The 12373-nt window shown below is 40.8% G+C and overlaps 1 pseudogene; it reads right to left on the reverse strand.

Annotated features, from left to right (window-relative positions):
* Positions 1 to 115: 115 nt before the first annotated feature.
* Positions 116 to 8805, reverse strand: LOC129657253 (UDP-glucuronosyltransferase 2B31-like; annotated as a pseudogene).
* Between the last annotated feature and the right edge of the window lie 3568 nt (positions 8806 to 12373).

Genomic DNA, 12373 nt, shown 5'->3' on the forward strand with positions numbered 1-12373 from the left:
GAAGGAGACGACAGAGGATGAGATGGTTGGATAGCGTCACTGGCTCAATGGACATGAATTTGAGCAAACTCTGGGAGATGGTGAAGGACAGGGAAGCCTGGTGTGCTGTGGTCCATCAGGCAATGTTATCAGGTTGATCAGCAAACATAGGAAAGCCCACCATAGGGATCTCATGGCAGATGGCCTCGTAAGTGCCGCTGGTTCCACCATGAGTTATAAAACCTTTGGTTTTTGGATGACCTAGCGTTGAGTGACTTTCAGTAAAATTATTAATTATAATTCAGAATAAAATGAGAAATGGCATTATAAGGCACTGTAAAAATCAATGTTTTAAGATAACAGATGGTTACACACAGGAAACTGCATTTAAATTGCTTTCAGAATACACAGCCAGAAACTCCTGTCTGCTGGAGAGATAAGTGAAGACTTCATGAAAGAAGTGCTTTGTCACTTGGACTTCACAAGTAAATTAAAGATTGGCAGATGAACAACTTAAAGAACACCCTGGGTAGAAGAAACCACATATGCATAAAAAGGGGGCATTCAGAAATATATTCTCTAAAAGATTAAGGACGTCATTTAATCTGATAAGGATGGTGTCAAGATCACACAAAGGGTAATGGTAGTGACTGTGGAACCAAAGAAAAGAGAATCTTCATTTTATTAAGAAATATGCTACCTATTCATGGAAATGATTGTGGATTTTATTTCTGTAGAAGATGGAGAGTCACTGGTAATAAATAAGGAGCAGTTATTTATCAGTAGTATTTAGAATACTCCTACACAGGAGAACCAATAGGTGTAAGGCAAGCATTCAGAGGTAGAACAATAACCCATTAAACTATTCACTGTTAGAAACAATTACAGGCAAAATGAAGACATTTTAATTTTGGCCATAAGGGATATGACCATGCATAATACAGTGCCAACTATGATATGTTTTCCTTCTCCCCTCTAGAGTTGGGAGTAAAAACACAGAAGTAAAGTTTTCTTTCTGAATGTCTTAATAATAAACACTTGATAAGTTTATTTCCTATTGAAGTACTATCACTCTGCTCAGCTGTTAATCATGTTTTTAGGATTTGTCTGCCAATATTTACCAAGAAGGTCATTCTGGGGGAATTCAGTTATACAGACGAGTATTGGGTCCTAAGGTGTCTGGCTTTTTGTCATCATGTCTCCATAGACCCTGTTAGGATAACAAAAATACCTTATTCAATGAGTTTAAAGTTATAGCATTAGAATTCAAGAGATTGAAAGGTAACTAGTTAAACGTCTTCCATATGGCATGTAAGGAAGAAAGGATGTGTGATCTTAAGCAACGATAACTACTAATGCTCTGACATCAGTAGGAATACTCACATTTTACATACTTATTACTGTATTCAATCAACTATGGAATATAATCATGACCATTCACACATGATGGCATAGACAAATGATGTTTACATTTATAAAAGAAGACTTTTTTTTTTTTTAATTTAAAAGTATTAGTAAGGCTGTTGTAAAAGTTCCAACTTTCTGATAATAAAATTGATTCAGCTGACCACGAACACATTAACAATGAACCACAAAGGAGTGACAGTGGCAATCTGTAGTTTCTATGCCCAGCACAAAAGTAAGGTACGGATTTTGGAATTCCCAATCAATTCTCATACACTGGGTTATAATTTTTAGTGTTTAACCTCTATTTGCTCTGGGAATGTAAAGTAACTCTACTAGCAAAGAAACAGCATAGTTCATTAGGAGAAGATTACAATATCAGAAAACAAATTATAAAAGTAGTTCAAAATATCCAAAGACCCCAGGGGAATTTTATGTATTAGAAAATAAGGTACCACTCTATTTTATGGATAAAGAGGCTGCTGAATCTTTTCCATGCCACTTTCCTTATGCTTGATTCCTTCTTACAGTCCCTCTCCCTCCTCAGTCAGGAGGAGCAATGTGACAGGTTAGAAGCAGAGTCCATCAAGGTCCAGACCTTACCATGCACAGAGTTTACTTAAGGGCAGGACCTTGTCTTCTCTTTGATCTTCCTGATTCAGACTTTGTCAGGACCAAGTCACCAGGAAGGCTGATGTTTCTCTGTCTCTAAGTCACTGTGCCTGGATGGGATCTGGAGGTCTCTTGGGGAGCCCTGACCATTCTTTCTCTGAATAGCACAGTGCAAAGCACACTGATAGGGCTACTTTAAAATTTAGGGGAAATGAAAGGGGCCAGGATTATCTGGCAAGTACAGTCTGCATGATGCCTTCCAGAGTCTTATCACTATTGCATAATGCCTTTGTGCTACTGCACTTACTGTTAAAATTTAACTCTTGAGAATATTTGTATGTTTACTGTGTCCTCAAGAGTCCGTCAATGAAAAGGAACAAATGACAAAGCGGAATTTGATCGTTTATCTTCCTGCCCACAATCCCATTATAATATCAAAATTCATACTGGATCGCTTAGATATTTTCCATTTTGATAATGTTAATCCAAAGTATTGTTAATAAAAGATGCTCTAAACTACTGTCAGTCAGTCAGTTCAGTCGCTCAGTCTTGTCCGGCTCTTCGTGACCCCATGAATCGCAGCACACCAGGACTCCCTGTCCATCACCAACAGCTGGAGTTTACTCAAACTCATGTGCATCAAGAAGGTGATGCCATCCCGCCATCTCATCCTCTGTAGTCCCCTTCTCCTCCTGCCCCCAATCCCTCCCAGCATTAAGGTCTTTTCCAATGAGTCATTCGCATGAGGTGGCCAAAATATTGGAGTTTCAGCTTCATCATCAGTCCTTCCAGTGAACACCCAGGACTGGTCTTCTTTAGGATGGACTGGTAGGATGTCCTTGCAGTCCAGGGGACTCTCTGCTGCTGCTGCTGCTGCTTAGTCGAGTCAGTCATGTCTGACTCTGTGTGACCCCATAGACGGCAGCCCAACAGGCTCCTCTGTCCCTGGGATTCTCCAGGCAAGAATACTGGAGTGGGTTGCCATTTCCTTCTGTAATGCATGAAATGAAAAGTGAAAGTGAAGTCGCTCAGTCGTGTCTGACTCTTAGCGAGCCCATGGACTATAGCCTACCAAGGGACTCTAAAGAGTCTTCTAAAACACCACAGTTCAAAAGCATCAATTCTTCGGCACTCAATTTTCTTCACAATCCAACTCTCACATCCATAAATGACCACTGGAAAAACCATAGACTTGACTAATTGGACTTTTGTTGGCAAAGTAATGGCTCTGCTTTTTAATATGCTATCTACATTGGTCATAACTTTCCTTCCAAGGAGTAAGCGTCTTTTACTTTCATTGCTGCAGTCGCCATCTGCAGTGAATTTGGAGCCCCCCAAAATAAAGCCTGACTCTGTTTCCACTGTTTCCCCATCTATTTCCCATGAAGTGTTGGGACCAGATGCCATAATCTTAGTTTTCTGAATGTTGAGCTTTAAGCCAACTTTTTCACTCTCCACTTTCACTTTCATCAAGAGGCTTTTTAGTTCCTCCTCACTTTCTGCCATAAGAGTGGTGTCATCTGCATATCTGAGGTTATTGAGATTTCTCCCGGCAATCCTGATTCCAGCTTGTGCTTCATCCAGCCCAGCGTTTCTCATTATGTACTCTGTATATAAGTTAAATAAGCAGGGTGACAATATACAGCCTGATGTACTCCTTTTCCTATTTGGAACCAGTCTGTTGTTCCATGTCCAGTTCTAACTGTTGCTTCCTGACCTGCATACAGGTTTCTCAAGTGGCAGGTCAGGTGGTCTGGTATTCCCATCTCTTTCAGAATTTTCTGCAGTTTATTGTGATCCACACAGTCAAAGGCTTTGGCATAGTCAATAAAGCAGAAATAGATGTTTTTCTGGAACTCCCTTGCTTTTTCCATCATCTACAGATTTGGCAATTTGATCTCTGTTCCTCTGCCTTTTCTAAATCCAGCTTGAACATCTGGAAGTTCACAGTTCACATTTTGCTGAAACCTGGGTTGGAGAATTTTGAGCATTACTTTACTAGCGTGTGAGATGAGTGCAATTGTGTGGTAGTTTGAGCATTTTTTGGCATTGTCTTTCTTTTGGATTGGAATGCAAACTAACCTTTTCCAGTCCTGTGGCTACTGCTGACTTTTCCAAATTTGCTGGCATATTGAGTGCAGCACTTTCACAGCATCATCTTTCAGGATTTGAAATAGCTCAACTGGAGTTCTATCACCTCCACTAACTTTGTTCATAGTGATACTTTCTAAGGCCACTTGACTTCAAGTCTGGCTCTAGGTGAGTTTTCACACCAGTGTGGCACTTGTCATATATATTTTGGTTTTTATAAATATCTGTGATAAGTTGAAACTATCATAGTAATTTACCTTTCTTGCAGAAATTGTCTGTAATCACACCTTTTATATTTTTTAAGTGACTCATTAAATATTTTACCACTATTAAATTACTTTACCTTCCTTTTGTGGAATCTGGTCAAGAGCTGATGCAATCATATTGGCCTTTTCTTCTGTTAATAACCATTGACTCCAAAGAAAACACCACAATATCTTTTTCTCCAGAGCTCTGGGCAAACTCTTTCACTTCTGTGGAAAAAAAATTTGCTTCATGTGAGGAAATAAACAAGATGACTCCAGTCAAGCCCTCTTGCCCCATGCTCTCATGCTCTCTCACCCATGTTCTGTAAACAATGAGTTTGTATGGTTATATAGCAGATGAGATCTGTAACAGATGTAGGACTACATATGCATATCAGGAGGTACTTACTGGTCATGCGCTGCTTTGTGCAGTAGCTCTGTAGGAGCTTCACCATGAAAGTCCTGGCTGCTGCTGCACTGGGGCTACATTGGCATGACCCATGGTTATGTTACATGAGGTAATGTTATGGCTAGGTTATGGTTATGTTGTGACTGCTGCTACAGGTGCTGCATAAGCTAGGAGAGAAGCTGTTTTATGGCTGCTGTGCCAGTCAGGAGACAGTGAACCTGTCTGCAGTTACTAGGGCTCCTTGAGTCTCCTTCCAGGCTCTTAGCTTGTGCCTTGCCTCCCCTGGGTTCAGTGAACAGTGTGAGCTATATGAATGGCGAGAAAACTGGCGTTACAAACAAGATCAGCAAGACAGTTCATCACAAAGGAGCAACAGCAGAGCTAACATATTGAAAAGATTGCTCCAAACACCTAAAGAGAGAAAGTTGGATGTATTCTGCAATTATTAGAATAGTAGCTTTTTAAAAGATATTGCCATCTTCAGTTCAGTTCAGTTCAGTCGCTCAGTCATGTTCGACTCTTTGCGACCCCATGAATCGCAGCACGCCAGGCCTCCCTGTCCATCACCAACTTCCAGAGTTCACTCAGACTCATGTCCATTGAGTCAGTGATGCCATCCAGCCATCTCATCCTCTGTCATCCCCGTCTCCTCCTGCCCCCAATCCCACCCAGCATCAGTCTTTTCCAATGAGTCAACTCTTTGCATGAGGTGGCCAAAGTCCTGGAGTTTCAGCTTTAGCATCAGTCCTTCCAAAGAAATCCCAGGGCTGATCTCCTTCAGAATGGACTGTTTGGACCTCCTTGCAGTCCAAGGGACTCTCAGGAGTCTTCTCCAACAACACAGTTCAAAGGCATTAATTCTTCCGCACTCAGCCTTCTTCACAGTCCAACTCTCACATCCATACATGACCACAGGAAAAACCATAGCCTTGACTAGACAGACCTTTGTTGGTAAAGTAATGTCTCTGCTTTTGAATATGCTATCTAGGTTGGTCATAACTTTCCTTCCAAGGGCTAAGCGTCTTTTAATTTCATGGCTGCAGTCACCATCTGCAGTGATTTTGGAGCCCAGAAAAATAACGTCTGACACTGTTTCCACTGTTTCCCCATCTATTTGCCATGAAATGATGGGCCAGATGCCATGATCTTCGTTTTCTGAATGTTGAGCTTTAAGCCAAATTTTTCACTCTCCTCTTTCACTTTTATCAAGAGGCTTTTTAGTTCCTCCTCACTTTCTGCCATAAGGGTGGTGTCATCTGCATATCTGAGGTTCTTGATATTTCTCCTGGCAATCTTGATTCCAGCTTGTGCTTCTTCCAGACCAACATTTCTCATGATGTACTCTGCATATAAGTTAAATAAGCAGGGTGACAATATACAGCCTTGACATACTCCTTTTCCTATTTGGAACCAGTCTGTTGTTCCATGTCCAGTTCTAACTGTTGCTTCCTGACCTGCATACAGATTTCTCAAGAGGCAGGTCAGGTGGTCTGGTATTCCCATCTCTTTCAGAATTTTCCACAGTTTATTGTGATCCACACAGTCAAAGGCTTTCTTAATCATTCCTAAAGGTATGGTTCAGTAGTGTTAAGTGTATTCATATAGTGAAACCAATCACCAGAACTTTTTCATCTGGCAAAAATTGAAGTCTATGTCATTAAGAAACTACATTTTCCTCTTTCCTCAGCCTCTGGCAGCCATCACTCTGCTTTATGTTTCTACAAATTTGACTAGGCTGGATACTCTGGTCTTCTCTAGTACTTGTCTTTCTGGACTAGCTTAATTCATTTAGAGTAAAAATCATCTCTGTTGTGTGGTGTGTCAGAATTTTCTTCTAAAAGCTAAGTAATACTTTATTACTTGTCTAATTCAATGAAACTATGAACCATACTGTGTAGGACCACCCAAGACAGATGGATCATGGTGGAGAGGTCGGACAAAATGTGGCCCACTGGATAATGGAATGGCAAATCACTTCAGTATTCCTGCCTCGAGAACCCCATGAACAGTATGAAAAGGCAAAAAGATAGGACACTGAAAGATGATCTCTCCAGGTTTGTAGGTGCCCAATATGCTACTGGAGATCAGTGGAGAAATAAATCCAGAAAGGCAGTGATTTGGCAGGTTTGCAGAGGAGGCCTCCAATAAATTCAAAATTTCATAGCACTGAGAGAGGAAATTCTAAATTCCAATAAGTGCCATGATGAGTCATATTTCAGCTTTCCCCATTATCTCAAATGTTGTAGGGGGTCTTCCTGAAAGGAAAAACAAAAACAAATCTTTGATGAAATGACTATCTTTTCACATGCGTATATTAGATAATTTTTGGGAAAAGGCTTGGAATGTTTTGGCAAAAGATGTTTCAAAGTGTCTGTTTTTTGATAAAGCAAATACGTATGTTCATGTATCATATGCAATATGCATGCATGCATGCTAAATCGCTTGTGTCATGTCTGACTCTCTGTGAGCCTGTGGACTAGTCATTCTCTAGACTCCTCTGTCCATGGGATTCTCTAGGCAAGAATACTGGAGTATTAGTAAGGTAGATACTGAAGTTTAGTAAGGCAGATATATAATTGCTTACAGAAGTCTTAATCCTTCAAATTGTGGTTTATGGCTTCCTGGAATGTTCTATACTAGTAATGGAACACAGAGTTCTACTTTCAATATTCCATAAATTTTTCCATAATATTTATGTTTGCTGAACCCTGTCATGCCCTCCTCCAAGGGATCTTCCTGACCTAAGGATTGAATTCATGTCCCTTAAGTCTCCTTCATTAAGGTTCTTTACCACTAGTACCACCTTGGGAGCCCATAATATATAATATAGTGTAATATAATAAGAAAACTGAGCTACAAGTAGGAACAAACAAGTAGGAACAGTTTCTAAGTGCTACCTAGATACTATTTCTACAAATATCTGTGTAACTCTTCAATATACATGTCTTCATTAATCAAAAATTTTACGAGGTTTCTAGTGATGCTTTCTAAATTAAAAAAGAAGGTTTAGTAAGGTAGATATATAATTTTTTGGAGAAGTCTTAATCCTTCAAATTGTGGTTTATGAGTTCCTGGAGTGTTCTATGCCAGTAACGGAACACAGGGTTCTATTTCCAGTATTCCATAAAAGTTTCCATAATATTTATGAGTTTGCTGAATCATTTTATATTTTAATTTCCTCATTTTACTTAGAGGAGACAAATTCCTGTGACTTTATGTGAATTCACCTTCAAATGAACTAGAAAAAATAAGATTTCATGCTACCAACTAAAAACATGACTTACCTAGTATTTCACTGTAAAACTTACTCCATGTGTTCTCATTAAACATTTGGAACCAAAAATCAAAATAAAGTACATATGTTTTTGACCCTCTCTCTGAATGTCATATGATGACTTAATTCAGACAACATAACAGGTACATAAGATGGTAAGAATGGAAGTTTTCCATTAATTTTTTCATTGAATCACCGGATGAGAAGCAGGGATTGTACAAATAAAAGTACTTTAGGTATCTCAGTGAGCAGCTCACCACAGGATCCAACGGCATCTGCAAGAACAACATCAAACCTGATTCCTGTGTTTTGTCCTCAGTCACTTGTTAGAAACAACATCTTTACAGAGATCCTTAAAAAACATCAAAAAATTCCCAGTATAAACTTCTTACTAACGAAAAATGTGTCCAAAACAAATCTTTTGCCAGATATGTCCACGTGCTGGCCACATGCTTGATAAAATTCTTACAATGTGCTGTGTGCTGTGCTTAGTTACTCAGTCATGTCTCAATCTTTGGGACTCCATAGACTGCAACCTGCCAGTCTCCTCTTGCCAAAGGAAAAGTCTTGTATTTAATAGGAGGTGATTCATTGGGATCAACAAGAATGGAAGTTGGAGGTGTCAGAACAGTCACCTCATGACCCCTCCGGACAAGTTCGTCCAGAACTGTTTTCATATTCATTCAATGACTGTATTCCATTGGCCACACCAGCTCCTTTCCACAACTTGTAGAGCTAAAGTAGCAAGTCATCTGTTGCAGTACCAGAAATGAGAGCCACTTCATAGACATTTTGCTCCTGCAAAATTACTGCATCCCTTCACCAGTGCTCATGCATATATAAAAGGAGAAATCAATCAGGAAGTTAAATTATAATTCCTGATTTATAATATGTGACTTTATATATTTATAATATAATACAACTCAAATAAGTACATTATATTAATTGCCAACAGCAGTGGAAAGCAAGTGAAAGGGCAAAGGGTAAAACACTTCTAGGTTATACAGTGTGTTCAGTATTGTCAGCACTGTCATTGATCTAAAAGTCAACGAGTTTACACATGCAAATCCACTATGTTATGCAAGAGATAAGACTAGCCTGAAAACTGTAGCAAGTGAATGTCTGCAGTCTCCTTCAAGCAGAGTTAAAGAGCTAAGGTGACATCAATAAGATAGATGGGTTACAGTCCGTAGGGTTGCAAAGAGTCAAACATGAGTGAAGCATGCACACACACAGCAAGATAGACAGATTGAAGGTTTCAACACTTGTATTTCCCACAGAGAAATAGCAAAAACTATAAATAGTGAAGTGAAGTCACTCAGTCATGTCCAACAGTGAAAAATATGTTGGGAAAGCTCTGGACTATAATGAAAAAGCAACAGAAACCTGGCACGATTGAAAACTGAGAATGGTCATATAGAAAACATGGGGCTGATTTTACCTGCATTACCCCATCCTCCAGTTCAGAGATTCTGGGTCTTTTGGCTAAGATCAAGTGTAGTATTGGGACTTCCTAGGTGGCTCAGTAAAGAATCCACCTGCAGTGTGAGAGACCTGGGTTCAATCTCTGAGTTGCGAAGTTCCCTGGGAGAAGGAAACGGCCAGAATAAGGTTTTCTAGCCTGGAGAATTTCATGGACTGCATAGTACATGGGGTCGCAAACAGTTGGACATGACTGAGCTACTTTCACTTTCAGGTGGCTCAGTGGTATAAAGAACCCACCTGCCAATGCAGGAGATGCAAGAGATATGGGTTCAATCCCTGTTTGGGAAGATCCCCTGGAGTAGAAAATGACAAATCACTCCAGTATTTTTTTTTTTTTAAACTTTACAAAATTGTATTAGTTTTGCCAAATATCAAAATGAATCCGCCACAGGTATACATGTGTTCCCCATCCTGAACCCTCCAGTATTTTGACTGGAAAATTCCATGGGCAGAGGAGCCCTGTGGGCTATAGTCCATGGGGTTGCACCAAGTTGGACATGACTGAGCTACTGAGCACACAGAGTTCAGGACAGCTTGGCACCAGCAGAGATTCTGTCAGAGTAAGTTCCCTCCATGGGGAAGAATAGTGTCAGAAAATACCAGCAAGCCTCACTATCATAGGTGTTTACAGCCTTTGTTACTGAGGACTTCCACAGTCTTATCCAGCTCTGAGTTCAGCCACAGAGCTGCCGAGTCTCTGCTGCTGTGTCTTTCCCGAAGCTGGAACTGTCCCTGTGGTGGGACCTGACTCTTGGGGCCCTGTCAGTCCTGTGCCTGGCTTTCTCTGTTTGGGATGCCACAAGCCTTGTGGTCTATGTGAGAGGAGCTGCTGAACTGCACCCTGCCCCCGGGTTCCAAGTCGGTTCTTTTCCTGCTGTAACTGTGGTTGGGCTTCCCGGGCAGCTCAGTTGGTAAAGAATCCACCTTAAAAAAAAAAAAAAAAAAATCCACCTGCAAAGTGGGAGACGTGGTCAATCCCTGGGTTGGGAAGATCCCCTGGAGAAGGAAATGGCAAACCTTTCCACTATTCTTGCCTTGGAAATCCCATGGGCAGAGGAGCCTGGCAGGCAGTAGTCCATGGGGTCACAAGAGTCGGACACAACAGGGTGACTAAATCACCACCACGTAACCGGGGCCATGCTGCTACAGCTGTAGACCTCATCTTGTACTTGCAGTCATGTCTTTGGCCATTACCCAGGCTGTTCTAAACCCCCTTGTTGGGTTCTAAGTCAGAGTTTGACCGACTGTTACTGGGGCCACACCATTGCTTTTCTGTACCACATCCCCTGGGTCCTGACATTGGCTTTAACATGCCATCGCTGGATCGTGCTGCTTTGAGACTTCCCCTGGCATAAGTTTTGGAATTTTGGTGCACTATCCTCAGCCTGGGCTGCTATGGCATTCAGTCCCCTGGGCCTAAGCCACCTGTCACCTCATGCCCTTTACCACTGCTGCACCTACCCCTTCCCCTTGCAAGTCACTGAAGCAAACCAGCCACACACCTAAGTTCTATTACAAATCTGCACATGCTTGTACCTTAGACTCTGACACCACTGCTCCAGCATGTACTCTTGCACATCAGGGCCAAGGCAGTATAGTAGTTACACATGAACATAATTTCAGGATCTTTGCTTCACTGCCACTCTCAGTGCCACTACATTGTATCTGATGCCAAGAAGGATCTCCTCAGTTACAACTATGTGCCATGGACACAGGTGGAGATCCCCAGCAGTAGGATGCCAGCAGACTTCACTGCCAAGGACCCCAATAGCTCTAGTTACTGCTGCAACCATCAAGAACTATCTCTGTAGCCTTGGTCACTGAAGACCCATGCAGTCTTCACAGATGCTGATCTGTGTGATAACCACACAGAGATTATGCAGCCATGCACTCTGAGGAACAGATATGACACCTCATTCATTCATTCATTTCTCTCACAGCCAACTTCAGGTGAAAGTCTTTTCCCGATAAAATGAGTCCAAAAAGGCTAGAAATGTGACAGTTCCCTCTGGGCAGAGACAATTATTGTGTTACCAAAGGAAGACAATAATTTTTTAGTAACTGACCCCCCAAAAATGAAAATCTATGAGTTACCAGGAAATAATTCAAAATAATTATTTTCAGAAAGTTCAGTGAGATTAAAGAGGACACACATAATTCAATGGTGTCAGGAAAAACAATGCCTGAACAAAACAAGTAGCTGATAAGTGAAAAAGAAATTATAAAAGCAATTGAACAGAAATTCTGTAACTGAAAAATAAATAAATGAAATTTAAAATGCAATTGATATTGAAATTCAACAATAGGCTCAATCAAGCACAAGAAAGAATCTTCAAACTTGAAAACAAATGTCTTGATATTATCCAGTTGATAGAGAGAAAGCTACCTGGTAGCGTAGCTGGTAAAGAATCCGCCTGCAATGCAGGAGACCTCGGTTCGATTCCTGGGTCAGGAAGATCCCCTGGAGAAGGGCATGGAGATCCACTCCAGTATTCTTGCCTGGAGAATTCCCATGGACAGAGGAGCCTGTGGGGGCTACAGTCCATGGGGTTGCAAAGAGTCAGACAGGATTGAACAACTAGGCACACACAGAGAGAAAAGAATGAAAAAAATCTCTGTGAATTGTTTCTTAGAAAGTCAAGAAATAAACTCGTGTACCCTATGTTCATCTAACCTATGACAAAGGAGGCAAGAATATACAATGGAGAAAAGACAGTCTCTTCAATAAGTGGTGCTGGAAAAACCAGACAGCTACATATGAAAAAAATGAAATAAGAACACTCTCTCACCATACACAAAAATAAACTCAAAATGAATTAAAAAGATCTAAATGTGAGACTGGACACTTAGACAAAAACAAGCAGAATACTCTTT

Source organism: Bubalus kerabau, chromosome 7 (assembly GCF_029407905.1).
Source record: "Bubalus kerabau isolate K-KA32 ecotype Philippines breed swamp buffalo chromosome 7, PCC_UOA_SB_1v2, whole genome shotgun sequence".
Classification (NCBI taxonomy): Eukaryota; Metazoa; Chordata; class Mammalia; order Artiodactyla; family Bovidae; genus Bubalus; species Bubalus kerabau.